Below are 14,469 nucleotides of genomic sequence, written 5' to 3' on the forward strand. Positions count from 1 at the left end.
CAGTCTGTAAGACTAAAGGCAAAAGAAACTATAGAAGCACTGTATTCTGGTTGATGAAGCTGTTTCCCATGGAGTATGGAGTAACAATTCAAAACCACTGTCCATGGATATTGGAATTGAACAATTAAGCCAATGGATGGTGGATGGTGGGAGCTAGGTTCCCACTGTGGGAGTAGAAAGTGGAAGGTTACAGACAAGCAATGGTAGGAGACCAGAATGATCCTTGTGATAACAAATTAGAGTTGTGGACATTCGTATGAATTCGGATTAACCTTAATACAGACACAGATGGTTACAGATAGAAATGTTTATAGATTTGTGTATGTCTAGGTTGTTTGATAGACACACAGGTTAGTTTACACACATATTGCTCTATCAGCCGAGAGAGCCTAGAAGCAATGATACCAGTAGCAACGAGCACCCTTAGTGCCCAGATCTTGGTTTCTAATACCATTCTCTGAAAAAAAGGAACGAGGACTCCTTGGAGAAATGGCTGATTCTAGTAGCAGGGCATGGAAAATACAGGATGAGCCTGGAGCATCTTGTAATGCCGGAAAGTAAGGACGTGCTAAAATAAAATTGATGGTCGTATGTCAAAGGGACACAGGAACCAACTGAAAGAGCTCCAGCTGGGATAATCTGGACAATAAAATAAATGTAGTAGTGCTGGATTATTACCCAAAGAATAAAATATTCATGAGTCCATACTTAAATAAATAATTTAACAATTATTAAATAAAATAAAATAAATAAATGGGAAAGAAGAGACAAAACTGTGCAGAAGAATCCAAATGATTTTTGTAGGCTTCATCCTCAAGAAGGAGCTTTGCTCCCCATCCTTAAACGTGGGCTGTACATAGTGACTTCCTTCCAAATGATGAAGAAAAGGAGATAAAAGAGTAACTTGATAGTGAAGAAACCTGACAAACACTACCTTTGCCAGGTCAAGGTCAACATCAACAGTGGTAAATCATATTGGTAGCATGTACCCCTGATATCATGTGATGAAAATGGTACTTTACCTCTGTAGTCTTCCTCCCAAACCCATAACTTCAGTCAACCATGAGAAAAACATCAGACAAGTCCAACTGAGGGCCATCCTACAAAACGCTTGACCTGCACTCTTCAAAACTGTAAAGATGATCAAAAACAAGGAAAGTCTGAGAAACTATCACAGCCAAGAGGAGCCTGAGGAGATATGATGGCTAAAAGTAATGTGGTATCCTGGAAGAGGAAAACGACATTAAGTAAAAAACTAAAAAAATATGAAGAAAGTATGGACTTACACTTTAATAATAATGTTTCAAATATTGCAAGGCTAATGATAATGTATCAATATTGGTGTATTCATTGTGACGAATGTACCATACCAATGTGAGATGTAATAATAGTGGAAATTGGTTGTGGAGAATATGCTTATTCTCTGTAGCATCTTCACAATTTTTCTATACATCTAAAACTATTCTAAAATAAAAATTTTATTAAAAATATTGAAGGCCTTATGCTGGTAATTGTTCACGGCTTATGGCTGAGACGGGGAATTGGGAAAATGCCTCAGGGAAGGTTTCAAGGAAGTACAGAGGATTTCGGGAACTTCTCAGGGTTGAGAAAGACAGTTTGGGAAGCAGGGCCCAGGAGGAAGATCTGTATATGCCCCAGCCTGAGAACGGGTGCCCAAAGGAAAAGATGCCTTGGGACCGGGTTTTTTGGAGCCCTTGCTAATCTGGGAGGGCTTCTGGAGGATGTGAGCAGGTAGGGAGTGATAGTCTGGCTCCTTGCCCTCCTGCCTCTTCCTGGCCCACTTCATCATACCCCTGGGGCCAGCCCTGCTCTGCATCTGGGAGCAGCTCACTAGAGGAGTTAAGGGTTCAGCTCTGGAATCAAAAAAGCTCTGCCACTCACCAGCTGCGTGCCCTTGGATGAGACTTACACCCTCTCTGAGCCTCGGAGTGCTTGCTCGTCTGCAAAGAGTGGTGAGAAAACCTATGTCCAAGGATTGTTGCAAAGGTAAATTGAGATAATGCTCACGAGGGCCAAGATCTGGCACACACTGGAGACCTGGTCAATGTGGCATGGTCCATTTGCCTTCCCTCTGCTCTGGCTTGAGCAGGAGCTGGCAGTCAACTGCTTCTCTCCCACTTCTGAGATCCTGTCCTTCCTCTGGATCCTAGGCTCAAAGTGACAGTTTTAAAACACAGTCTCCAAATCCTGACTCTTCTTGTTTGGAGGTGAGGTTTATATCCCCTCCCCTTGAACTTGGGATATATGACAGCTTCAATCAATAGAGTATGGATAAAGTGACTCCGTGCCGGTTTCTGGGCCTAGTCTTTAAGAAACTGTCAGTTTCCACTTCCTGTCTCTTGGGATTCTCACTCTTGGAACCCAGCCACCATGCTGTGGGGAAGCCTGAGCAGCCTGTGGAGCGGCCCATATGGAGGGGAACAAGGCCTGGCTCTCAGCACTGGCTCCCAACCAGCAGCCAGTTCTCATTTGCTAACCATGTCAGTGAGTCACCGTGTAGTTTGTCCTCCTGTCCTCAGATGAGCTGCCTTGGCTACCATCTTGTAGAGCAGAACCTAATCTTTCTGACCCTGCCCTGTCCAGACTGTAGATTTATGAGCTAAAGAGATGATTGATGATATTTTAAGCCACCGAATTTTAAAGTCGTGCAGCTATAGTGACCTGAATGCTCAATAACTGGCTCTTCTTCCCTGTAAGTGAGCTGTGGTGTGGTGGTTTAGTGCATAGACTCTGGAGCCAGACTACCTTGGTTCAAATTCTGACTCTATGACATACCAATTATATGGCTCTGGGCAAGTTATCTACTCTCTCTGCGCCTCAGTTACTTCATCTGTAAAATGGGGATAATAACAGTAGATATTATAGAATTGTAATTAAATAAGCTAATAAAGTACATAGAGAAGCACCTGACATGTGTGTGATTATTCTACCGACGTGACAACCTTCTTGGGTTCCGGGGTGCTAGCCAACTGGGCCCACCTTGGAAGGCCCATCATCTAAGATTATCCTTGCCTGGCCACTTGGATCCCCAAACAGACTTTTAAGGTGCCTCCAACCTGCTTCTCTGGACTATGAATTATCGCCCTTCCTGTGCCTTGCTCACTCTCGTGGCATTTGTAGCCCGGCTTTCCTGGCCCCCTGGTCCCTTCCTATACCTCTCTGATTCTGACTGCTTGTCTTACTTTCTTTTGGCTGGGCTATTCAGGGAATAAGAAAAAGTTGTCAGGTGGATGTAGAGTCCCCACTGTGGAGGGTAGCTCACTGATAGGGTACATCTTCAGTTCACAAATGTCACTGGGAAGAAGAAGCTGATCATCTACACGTCTTGTGGGAAGACATTGATTTGTTGCTGGAACAAGAGTCTGGAGAGAATGTGACACAGTATGGATGAGTCTTGCCACAGGAAGCTGGAGAGTTTTTACAAAGTCTTTCTTAAGAACTGCCCGATGGCATGCGGCAGATTCTGAAGAAGCTCAAGTTTCATCTTAATTAGATTGAGCCGAGAAAAATGAACATGCAGTAAGAGACTTTCCCATATGTCTCTTTGTCCCAGTTCTAAGAACTCAGACATACTTTATGTCCAGGCTGCACTCCAGGACTCAAGTTTCCCTCAGTCTAGGAGCTCCCTTTTGCTGAAGGAACGCAGTGACCTGGGGCACAGGGAAATTTCTTTGAAATTCCTTTGGAAGGGGGACCACTGCCCCAGCCTGAGGATCAGGGAGCAGGGAGCAGGGGGTCAGGAGGGCAGCCTGAGTTTTGGAGCTCGCTGGGCCTACAGCCCTACTTCCGGATGATGACGCGACCTCCAGCAACTCTCCCCTGAGCCTTCCCTGGTGCCTTCAATTCCGCCATGACGCCTGGAAGAATGACACACTTCTTAATGTTGGGAAAGCCATGCTGATGATGTCACTGTGCAGGAACAAAATTTGCAAATTTTACCCTCCCTTCCTGCGCTCAGGGGAGACGGAAAGCAGGAAGGATTGAGGGTGTGCACCAGACTGAGAGGATCTGGGCACATGGGGGCTCTGAGCTCTCCCCCAGGGGGAACAGGTTCTGCCAGCTCTACTCTGTGAGGGGCTGGACGGGAAGCATGAAAGTTCCTTCCCCCAGTGGGACTGGGGCCTGACTATGGGGATACATGGGAATCCAGCTGGGAGAGGGAGCTGTGTGAAGCGATCTGCCACGGCCCTTCCTGGAACCATCTGACTCCTAGGAGGAGTTCTGGAGAATCCTGTTTCCGGAGGTGTTCAGGGTATGTTGAGTGGGTATGACATGTGAAGCGGAGAGAGCCCTGAGTCTGCATCAGCACTCTGCCACTGGCCATGGTGACAACATCAGGCAAATCCTTTAACCTCTTGAAGTCCCATTTATAAAATAGGGACAATATTGCACACGCATGCACACACACATGTGCATGGGGGCACACACATACACACATGCATGGGGACACACACACACACACACACACACACACATACACACACACAAACCATCACCACCAAGAACAACAACAACAGTTTCCAAAAGGTTATTTTTGCTTGGGCAGGTCTTTCATATGTCCATGTGTCCTGCCAATTACCAAGAAGAGCTAGAATAGAAGATATTTCCCAAACCTAACTGATCTGAGCCCTTTCTGGAGAGAGGCACCTCTCTTGGAGCTAATGATCAATTCAGTTCTCTACTTTGGCTGGCTGCACAGAAGAATACCCCAGAGCCTGAAAATAAATGAATAAATGATGCGTCACCATACTCCAGAGTGGTAAAATCCTGGTGGGACCCAGAAGCTGTATTGCTTTAAGGCCCAGGTGATTCTAAGGAGCTAGCAGGATCGAGGGATTGAGGTCCGTCAACTGATTTGATGGAGGACTCCTCTACTGGCACCTTTCCCAGTCCACACAGGCAGCTCGTTGCTGGGGAGAGGAAACAAGAAGCTCACTCCCTCAGATGCACATCCAGGTGCCACCAGCTCCTGGCAGGGCTCAGTGGATGTAACTGCATTGAATGGAGGCTCAAGCCCTCTGCCTCCCAATAGCCTCATGTCCTTCAGCCTCTGCTGCCTTTGGGGCATCTCCATGGTGATGGTAGCTGGGGAGCCACTGTGTGCTCCCTGGCCTTGACTTCAGTGGCCCTGCAAGCCTGGCACAGCCCAAGTCCCCCTCACAGGTCTTGTGTGCAGCTGGCTCAAGGCCCAGAACCATCAGCAACTTCATTGGGATGCTGCCTCAGCTCTGTCCTAGTTCAAGATTTCAAAGCCCTAAGCATACACCCCGGCCTTTTTCTGCTCCCTTTCTCACCCTAGAAACAGGTCTGAGTTTCTCAGGGTCCAAGGAGGATGATGGGCTTGTCCCCTAGTGCAAGCTGGTTGGGATGGGGAGAGACCCTGCAGAACCAAGGGTGAGGAGATTGGGGGAAGCCACGCGGAGGGCCTGGGCGGGCCCTCCCTGCAGAAGAAACCCTTTCTGAAGTTCACTGGCTGAGGGAGTGTTTTTTGAGCCTTGTCTCTCGACATGAGGGTGCCTTTTTCTAACTTGCAGAGAGGTGTAGTATGTATAAATGGTGGCCTGGTCTGGGTACTGCCTTCTGGCAGTTTGTGGAGCTCGGCTAGTCCAACCCCACCTGAAGACAAAAAAAAAGGAAACACGTTTTCCTCCTAAACACAGGCCAAGAGAAGAGGTTAGAATGAACGACTGTGTGGAACCTATCTCGAGTTCTCCAGGGATTTCTTGAGCCCAGAATCCCTGTCATCTGGTCAATGACATATCTGTGGAAATAACCAGGTGAGGACTGAACTCGCTTAGTTTCCTTGCCTTTGAGACTCCATGGTGCTTGTGTATTTTCTCTCCCAAAATATCCACTTATACACGTGCCAGAGCCAGAGTGAAATTCCAGGAGGAGGTGAGGTCATGACCCCCAGCTAGAGGTCTTTGTTCTAGAAGTCAGGGCGCTTGGCCTGGGGTCCAGCCCTGGCTCTGCTGCTCTTTCATCACCTGTTCCCAGGACCACCATGTGCTCATCTGGAGACAGGGCTCTTGCACTTCCCAGACAGGACCTCAGGAGAATTGGCTGGAGTGAGTCTGTGGGCTGGCCCAGGCTAGCTAGCTAGCTGCCTGGGGACTCCCCGCTCGCAGCGCTATGGGTATCCCACCCAGATCTCTTTACCAGCTGCTGGGAGACCTGGCTGCTAAGGCTCACCATTCCCACTTCTTTGGATAACTGTCCTGGCCTAATGTTCTGGCAGATTATCACCACTAGGCACCCACCCTCCCAATCTCAGTTTGCAGCCAATGCGGGACCCAGGATGTCACGGGCCTGGCCAATGCCATGGTACAAGTCATCTCCAGAGCTCCATGGGGTCAGCCTGGAGCCAGAGGCCACCTCCTTTGGTTCTCCCCGCCCCATCCTGTTTCCCTCACTGCCTGGCTCTCCAGAGCACTCCCCCAGGTAACCATTTTAACAGGGATGGCCATTTCAGTCTCTACTTCTGAGATCCTAACGCTACAAGATCTCTGAGGGCCTCTGGCTCCACGAGCCTGTGGCTATGCGATGGGGCCAAAGCTGGTCAAGGTATGAGCTATCCTTGACTGCAAGAGCTCAGAGCAGACTGAAGGAAGGAGGACACTTGGGAGCCTGAGCTGGGTGTTCCAGTCTGGGGAAAGGAGGAAGGTCAGGGTAAGGACTGCTCAGCCTGTCTTCTCCCTTCCCTCAGCCCCCACCCTGAGCCTGGCCACTGGGAGTCACATATTGTCAGTTCTATCTTATAGCTGGCAGAAGCCAGGCCCTTGGCAGGAAAGATCTTGGGGAAAATTGAGTACTGAGTCTTCTCCCAGCGTGGAGAAAGAGCTCGACTGTGTTGAAATGGCTGGAACAGCTGGCCTGACCACTGCAGCTGGCAGCTGACTCGTGAAGTTGGGGAAGCTGGCTTCCTGTGACCTTCCTTCCCCTTTCCTGCTAGGAGAAAGGGGTCTCATAATTTCCCTCGCTTGTGCTGACTCTGTCGCTCCCTGGGTGGATAGGCAGGTGGGGCAGTCTCGAAAACAAAGGCAGTGGTACAATGGGGGTGTTTGAGGCACTGTCACTGTCTTACTTGGGACTTCTTGGGGGTCTTCACATCACATCAGCTAGATCCTGTCCTGATCACAAAGAGGAGGAAGCCAGTTGACACTTGGGCCATTTGACCACCCCCCTCCCCGCCCCATGCCTTGCACTCACCACTGCCTGCATGAACATCAGGACACCTTCTGGGTGTCTGAGGAAGGGAAAGCTGACAGAGGCTCAGTAAGAGGCCCAGTGCCCAGCTGAAGGGCTGAGGAGGAGAAAGGACTCCCCACTGACATTCCCTTCTTGGACTGGCTTGCATCCTAGGCCAGTGCAGCTGGTCAGTTATGTGCTGAAGCCACCGCTTTCTGTGTTCGGCCTCTGGGAGGCCACTAACACCAGTGGACACTCTGGCCCCAGAGGCCGCTCTGATAAGCCCAAGCTCAGCAGGCAGAAGGCGGGTGCTGGCCCTGTGACCCCAACAGCCTGGCCCTGAGAACTGTGTCCATTGTGCTATCCAGCATGTTTACCCCAAACCTTCCTTCCTTTCATGGCCAGGAGCCAGGAAAGCCAAGGCTCTCTGGGCTCTGGGGAGGGGGTGGGGCGTGTTTAAGCAGGGAATGACCTCTGGGTTTGTGGAAGCATGGCAATCACAGGCCCATGTGACCAATGGGAGGGGAACTGATGCAACCCTTCTAGGGACAACTTAGCTATGTGGGTCTTAGACCCTAAAGATGTACATACGTTCTGACTCAGCAATCCACTTCTAGGAATTGATCCTAAGGGAATAACAGTAAGTTCCTACAAGGCTTGTGTATAAGGATGCTTACCTCAGCCTTGCTTGGAACAGATACCAGTCCAAGGGAGTCTGGGACATTCACACAACTTGGCAGCCACTACACAGTGATGGAACCACTAACGAACCTGCCGTGAACATTCTGGAACGTGTCTTTTGGCAGACAGAAGCACGTCTTCTACTGGATATATACCCAAGATGGAATCGCTGGGTCAAAGGATATGGGGACAATTGAGTTGATGCTGCTAAACAGTGATTGTCCCAACAAACACTGCCACCGGCGGTTTATGGGAGTTCCATCTGCTCTCCAACCATCTGCTCTAATGCTTAGTAGTCAGCCTGCTTCATTCTGGCGTTTTTAATGAATGTGGTTTTAATCTGTATTTCTAAATATACGTCAACAGAAAAATAGATCAACAAATTGTGCTATACTTATAACATGGAAATTTACACAGCAATTAAAAAGAATGAGCTCCCGATTCATGCAACTACATGGATAAACCTCAAAAAAAAAAAAAAAAAAAAAACAGAGTGAAAGAAGCCAATCATAAAAGAGGGCATAATGTATGATTCCATTTAGATGTAATTCCAAAACAGGCAAAACTAATCTAAGGTAATAGAGGTCAGAACAGTTGCTTAAGGGGATGGGGAGGCATTGACAGGAAGGAGATGAGGAAAACTTCTGGAATGTTGGAAATGTTCAATATCCTGATCTGGGTAGTGGTTAAATAAGTGTATGTATAGGTAAAATTTTTTCAAACTTAGTATCCCAGCATTTTTGTTGTATCTGACATATATTGAAAAAAAATTTAACTATTTACCAAAAAGAAGGAAAATAACGCAGATTTATATCGATTAACCTGGAATTATGTTCAAAATATATTAAATGTAAAAAGGAGATTGCAAAATTCTATGGGCCTTTATGGCTTCCTTCATAAGCTCTTCCTTGGTGACAGTCCAGTGAATCATTTTAAGCTAACATAAAATGTTGGGTTATACCAAATAATAGTCTCTGAAAAGGACACAAAGTATGTAGAAACCATTGCATAAAGATAAGAAATAACCCAATTGTACATTGATGAGGAAACCAAATATTATAGCTCTCACTGCTATACTTTGAAGGACGGAACAAACATCCTGCGTCCAGAGGACCGTGATAAGACAGGAACGTCTGTAAATTATATAACATGGAAACAGATAAAAAAATTTGAAGTATTTTTCCCCTCCCTTCCTTCCTTCCTCTCTTCTTTTCCTCCTCTTCCTCTTCCTGTGTTCAGGGTATGAGAGGAAGTCAAAATGGCCCAAGAGTCAACAGCCTTTCTGGCAGGGAAGCTTGCTTCATGTTCTCCTCTCTGTGGATGAGAATCTTGGCAGAGAGAAGAAATATGTGATTTAAACTCAGGCTGGGGTACTCGTCCTGATGCTGCCACTTCCTGGAAGGTTGACCTTGGGATAATCACTTGTCCTCTCTGAGTCTCAGTTTCATCAACTGCAAAACGGGGACAATCCACTGTGTGAGATTGCTGGTCAAATCAAGGAAGCAAATGATGGGAGACATGCTAATAAATGGCCAAAGAACCCCAACACCTCAAAGGCAGAATTGCCATTGCCAGGGTACAGAATAGACTCTCATGGCAGGTGGCCCTGGAATCTAGTCCCGAGCGCAACACTTACAGTGTAGTCACAGGCACAGGGCTTAACCTTTCTGAGCCTTGGTGAGATTGTCTTTAAAGCAGTGATGAAGACAGAGTTGCTATGAAGATAAAAGGAGATCAAGCTTGTAAATAAGTAGTGTAGCGATCGCCCAGATAGAAGAAATGCTCAAAAAAAAAAAAAAAAAGCAACAGAAGCTCTTGAGTTGCTCCTAGATCATTATTATCGTGTTATCATTTTTCACACTGCAGCATCGAGTCCCTCAGGATAGACACCCCGAGCAGACTGGACCCTCCCTGAGGGTGGGAGCTCACCTCTCCCTCTAGGGTGGGAATGGTGCCCATCCTTGCCGCTCTGTCTGCTCCCATACTGGTCCTGGCTCTGCATTAAGTCCACTGGAGTCACCAAGCCTTATTCACATGAGAGGGAGGACAGTGCTCATCAAGTATTTCATTGGGGCAGAAGCTCCTGTAGGGATGGAGATGCCGGGAGGGTTGCTGGAAGCCAAGCACAGAGAGCCCGAACCAGGGCTCAGGGCTCTAGGGAAACTGGTCCGGGAAAGGAGGCCTTGAGTGGTCCCATCTTCCCTGACTTGCCCATGGGAAGCACAACAGGGATCAATGAGCAGTGAAGTTGCGGGGACGAGGGGAGTGGAGAAGGGGCTTGGGAAGGAAGAAGCCCAGCAGCATGGCGGCCTCCCTCAGGACCCTTCTACCAACTCAGCTCCGGGCCGGCACCCAACAGGAAGTTCAGTCTGCCAACTACTCTGTGCCCAGCACTGTGGTATTTAGGGTAGAGCCATGGACAAAAAAGATGTCGTCCTCACTTCAGGAAATTCTCAATCTAGTGTGGGGACAGATAAGTCACTGGAAATGCAAGAGAGACGTGCAATTTTAGGTGTAAGGACAACAATGATGATCGCCGACATCATCCTGCCAGGTGCACGTTTAAGCCCTTTCCACGTATCATCTCACTGAATCATCTGCACAAGACTCAGAGTCTGGTTCTCAGACAGGGGCAAGCTTGCTGGAAGCGCTGATGGGGTGGCACACCCAGGCTGGGCTTGTGAGCGTGGGGGTTGGAAAGGCTTGCCACAGGACGTGGCCTCTTAGTCCAGTGGAGGGAGAGCCTGGCCTCCTGACCTCCCTTCCAGGCTTGTTCTCTGAGGCCGTGCTGCGCCGCCTTCTCCCTGGCTCCGTCCCACCTGTCCTCTTCCCTCTCTGGGAGGGCTTCGAGGTGCTGTCTATGACCTTCTCTGTAATTCCCAGACTTGAGAGTCAGAGGGTCTCCCTCCCTAAGCTCTCATTCTCCACCGCCCCCTCTTCTCACCTTGCCCCATCCCTTTTACATAATTTCAAAGCTGGAACTGCCTTTTGCACAGAGAGGTTCAAGGTTGCCCAGTTGGTGCTGGCTGAGCTTAGAGACCCCAGACCTCCTAAGTCCCAATCCAACATTTTTCCTTCCATGTGCCTCTCGGGGCTGCTGGTGAGGCTGACCACACTGAACTCTGGGCTTTGGGTTCTGGGGTTCAGAGAAGATAAAAACAGTCCTTAAAGTCCCTAGTTTTAGCTGGGCTGGAAGCAGTAGAATCTGAGGCTTTTCCCACTGGTAAAGGCACAGTTTTTCCTGTTCTTCCTTTGGTTGCTGTCTTTTCTGCCTCCATTGTCTGGAACCATTTCAGTCTCTTTTAGTACTGGTTTTGTCCGAACTCCTTGTAGAGGGGACCGTATGTGAGGTACCATTGTGTGGTTTCTAATTCTATAGGGGTATCTGTGGGTATTTGATGAGCACCCGGGATGGCACATCTGTCTGTCTGTGTAAGCATCTGTCTGTCTGGGTGTGATGTGACTCAAATGCTGAGGCTCATGTTCCCTCCGCCTGCCTTCCCTCCCACATCACCCTGCAGCTCTCACAGCAGCTGTTTCCCACCCCAGGGGAAAAAAAAATGTCCCTGGCAGCAGCAGTGTCCACCCTGGGCTGGAAGCAACAGCACAGGTGGGAGCAGTGTGTCCAACTGGCTCTGTGACAGGGCCGCCCAGGAGCAGCCTGCCCTCCAGTGTACCCCATTGGTGCTGCCTGCTACAGCTGTTACCCTGAGAAACACAAATGCCTCGAGAGGAAGTACCTGGAGGCCAGGCAACCAGTCCACGGGAGCCTTCCTGTGTCCTGCCTCGGGCCCAGTCCAGGGCAGCAGGATTGGCCAGGAACCCCTGGAGGCCAAGGCTCTGTCACCTATGCATCCCTTGATGCCCCATCAACAGATGTCCTCAGCACCTGCCTGCAGCATTCCAGGAGCTGGGGCCTGGCCAGGGAGCTTTTAGTGTGGGCAAACAGAAGTTCTCACACTAGATCTGAGTTGTCTGGAGGTGGGAGAGGCTTCTCCTGGAGAAGAGTATTGTGGTTATTACAAGTCCACAAACCACTGCATTGAGGGGACAAAAACCATTTACTCTCACGACAATAGTAAGCAGCATCTGATCAGAGCTGTGAGAAAAGCAGTTTGATGGTTCAGAGTGAAGCACACGTGTGCTTTGGGGAAGGCGGGGTGACATCTGCGAGGGGTGGGAGGCAGCGAGGGGGGAGGAAAGAGCAGTCTGGCAGAGGCACGGCAATGGCAAAGGCATGGCTTCAGAAGGGAGTACTTCCGGCTTGGTCGCAGGACCAAATCTCAGTTGCAGTGCCCAGTTACGAGACCGGTAGGTGCCAGCATATAGATAAACATCCATTTGTGAGGTGAGGCAATTCAGAGGAGAGCAACTTGTGAGAACTTGTGGGACCAAGAAGTGCTTCAGGAGGATGGGGAGGTCTGAGACAGGGGAGAGGAGGAAAGAGCACTGCAGGGGGATGCCATTCATGAACCCTGGAAGGCCCTCCACGCCCCGCCTTGACCCTGAAGGTCAGAGGCTCAGGGTTAGAGGGCCAGGAGCACTGTATCTGAGAGAGGGGACCCTTGGCTTGTCCCAGCAAGGGTGGGTAGGACTTAGACCAGGGGAGCAGGGGCTCAGTATGCCTAGGGATATTCAGTATTTAGGACAAGTCTTACGTGTGCTCCCCTAGGGCCATGTATCTAGAGGGAATGTATGTGTCCCCGAGCATCTACCAGCTGGCCTTGAATAGACAAAGACATAGCTACAGTTTCATAAAGAAAAAGCGTGCTTAAACACCCCCAAATCTGAGTTCTTATTCCACTTGTTTTTCTGGTATTTTGAGAAAGTCATGCCCAGCTGCATTTATTTATAGGTAATAGGAAAAAAATTTTTTTGTCGTTCCTTTGTTTTTTGCTGACACAAGAAAAATTCATAAGAATCGTGAAGAAAGAAAAGAACAGACCAAGGGAAGCTGAGGAATTACATAATTGGGTTTAAGTGGAAACTAAAATCTTAAGTAGTTTAATTAGAAAATAGATTATTTATGAAATGTTTATATTTGTGCGTATGCTGATGTGTGTGTGTTTGTGAATGTATAGTATTTATGTATAGTATATGTTGTGTAGTAGAAATGTGGCATGAACGTGTGTGTGTATTTAGTTGGTGTGTGTGAGAGTATGCAGTAGGTGCATCTATAGAGCACAGAGGTATATGTTTGTGCTCTACATGTCAGAAGTGTGTGGGGTATAGGCAGGGTGCATATCGTATATAGTATAGAATAGGTAGGTGTATAGGATGTGTGTATCATATATGTGTGCCTGAGCTGTGATCTGGGTAACATGTAGCATCCTCGCTCCCTGACACCCTGATCTTGAGCATGGCCTGGTGATGATGTGAAGTAATAACAGAGTTTGAGAAGGAAGACCCCTGAGGCTTTTGGGGGGCTTGCTCTTCCCAGAAGAAATCAGAAATTTCTGGGGTCTGCTTTACACATCCTGTGAAATCCAGACAAGCAGAAAAGTGACTGGTGTCCAGCAGAAATCCAGCTATCAGCTCACGAAGGCTGATTAGAAACCTTGCAGCTTGCAGTGTCCAAGAAAAATTGCTCATCAAATTTTTCAGATCTTTTCTCTACTTCAGCAAAGATGGAAAAGGTTCCCAATGGCCTTTCACTGGGCGATCGAGTCATTTCCATAATAAATTTGAGGCACGCCCCATTCCTATTAAAAAAAGTTTATCTTTGTTAGAGAATAGGAAGATCGACAGAGAGCTAGAGCTTCTTTCACAATTGTTCACAGGAAGGGTTGTTTTCCCTACACAGTGGAGACCATCAGGTGTGGCAAATCCATCTCTTTCAGCTGAGCCTTCATGCAAGATGTCCAGAGAATTTCATTCCTGAGGCCAGGGGGCAAGACGGAGAGTGAAGATTGCTCTGCCGTGTGCCTTTGTAGAACTCATGGCACCTTCTTTTTATTATTATTATTATTATTAATTATTATTTATGCCTACAGCTCCTGGTCTTCCTAGGTGGTCTCCCATCCAAGTACTAAGCAGGCCCAACCCTGCTTAGCTTCCGAGATCAGACATCATGGCTTATTCAGGGTGGCATGGCCATAGACCAAGAACCGTGGCTCCATTGGGGTGTGAACCCAGGACCTTCTGCATGTAAAGCAGACATGCTAACCACTACACTATGGAACCACGTCCACGTGGAACCTTCTTGAGCCTCTGCTTTCTCAAGAAACGTTGTCAATTCAAGCTCTTCCTGCTACACAGGATTGTGATGTGAGCCCAGAGGTAATAGTCATGAATATTTTTGTGCAGTTGAAGGGACAGTCCCAAAGGGCAGAGTCGTTCCTGGCACAGGGCCTGCTACCTAGTAGGTGTCCAGTAAATAGCTGTTGAATGAATGAGTGGCCCGGGAGGGATCATCCAAGAGAAACAGTGTGATTTCCACCCACCGCCAAGCAGGGCTTCCAGGGCAGGGCTGGGGGCAGATATGTCTGCCCGTTCAGCTGCTGGGCTTCCTCCTCCCTTTTCCGGCCCTTCTCCCCATCACCTCGGCTGGTTCCCACGCCCTGACTTGGGGGCTTCTGC

The 14,469-nt window shown here is 48.5% G+C and overlaps 1 pseudogene; it reads right to left on the reverse strand.

Annotated features, from left to right (window-relative positions):
• Positions 1 to 13,874: 13,874 nt before the first annotated feature.
• LOC111740640 lies at positions 13,875 to 13,991 on the reverse strand (annotated as a pseudogene).
• Positions 13,992 to 14,469: the final 478 nt, after the last annotated feature.

Source organism: Pteropus vampyrus, unplaced genomic scaffold, assembly GCF_000151845.1.
Source record: "Pteropus vampyrus isolate Shadow unplaced genomic scaffold, Pvam_2.0 Scaffold66, whole genome shotgun sequence".
Taxonomy (NCBI): domain Eukaryota; kingdom Metazoa; phylum Chordata; class Mammalia; order Chiroptera; family Pteropodidae; genus Pteropus; species Pteropus vampyrus.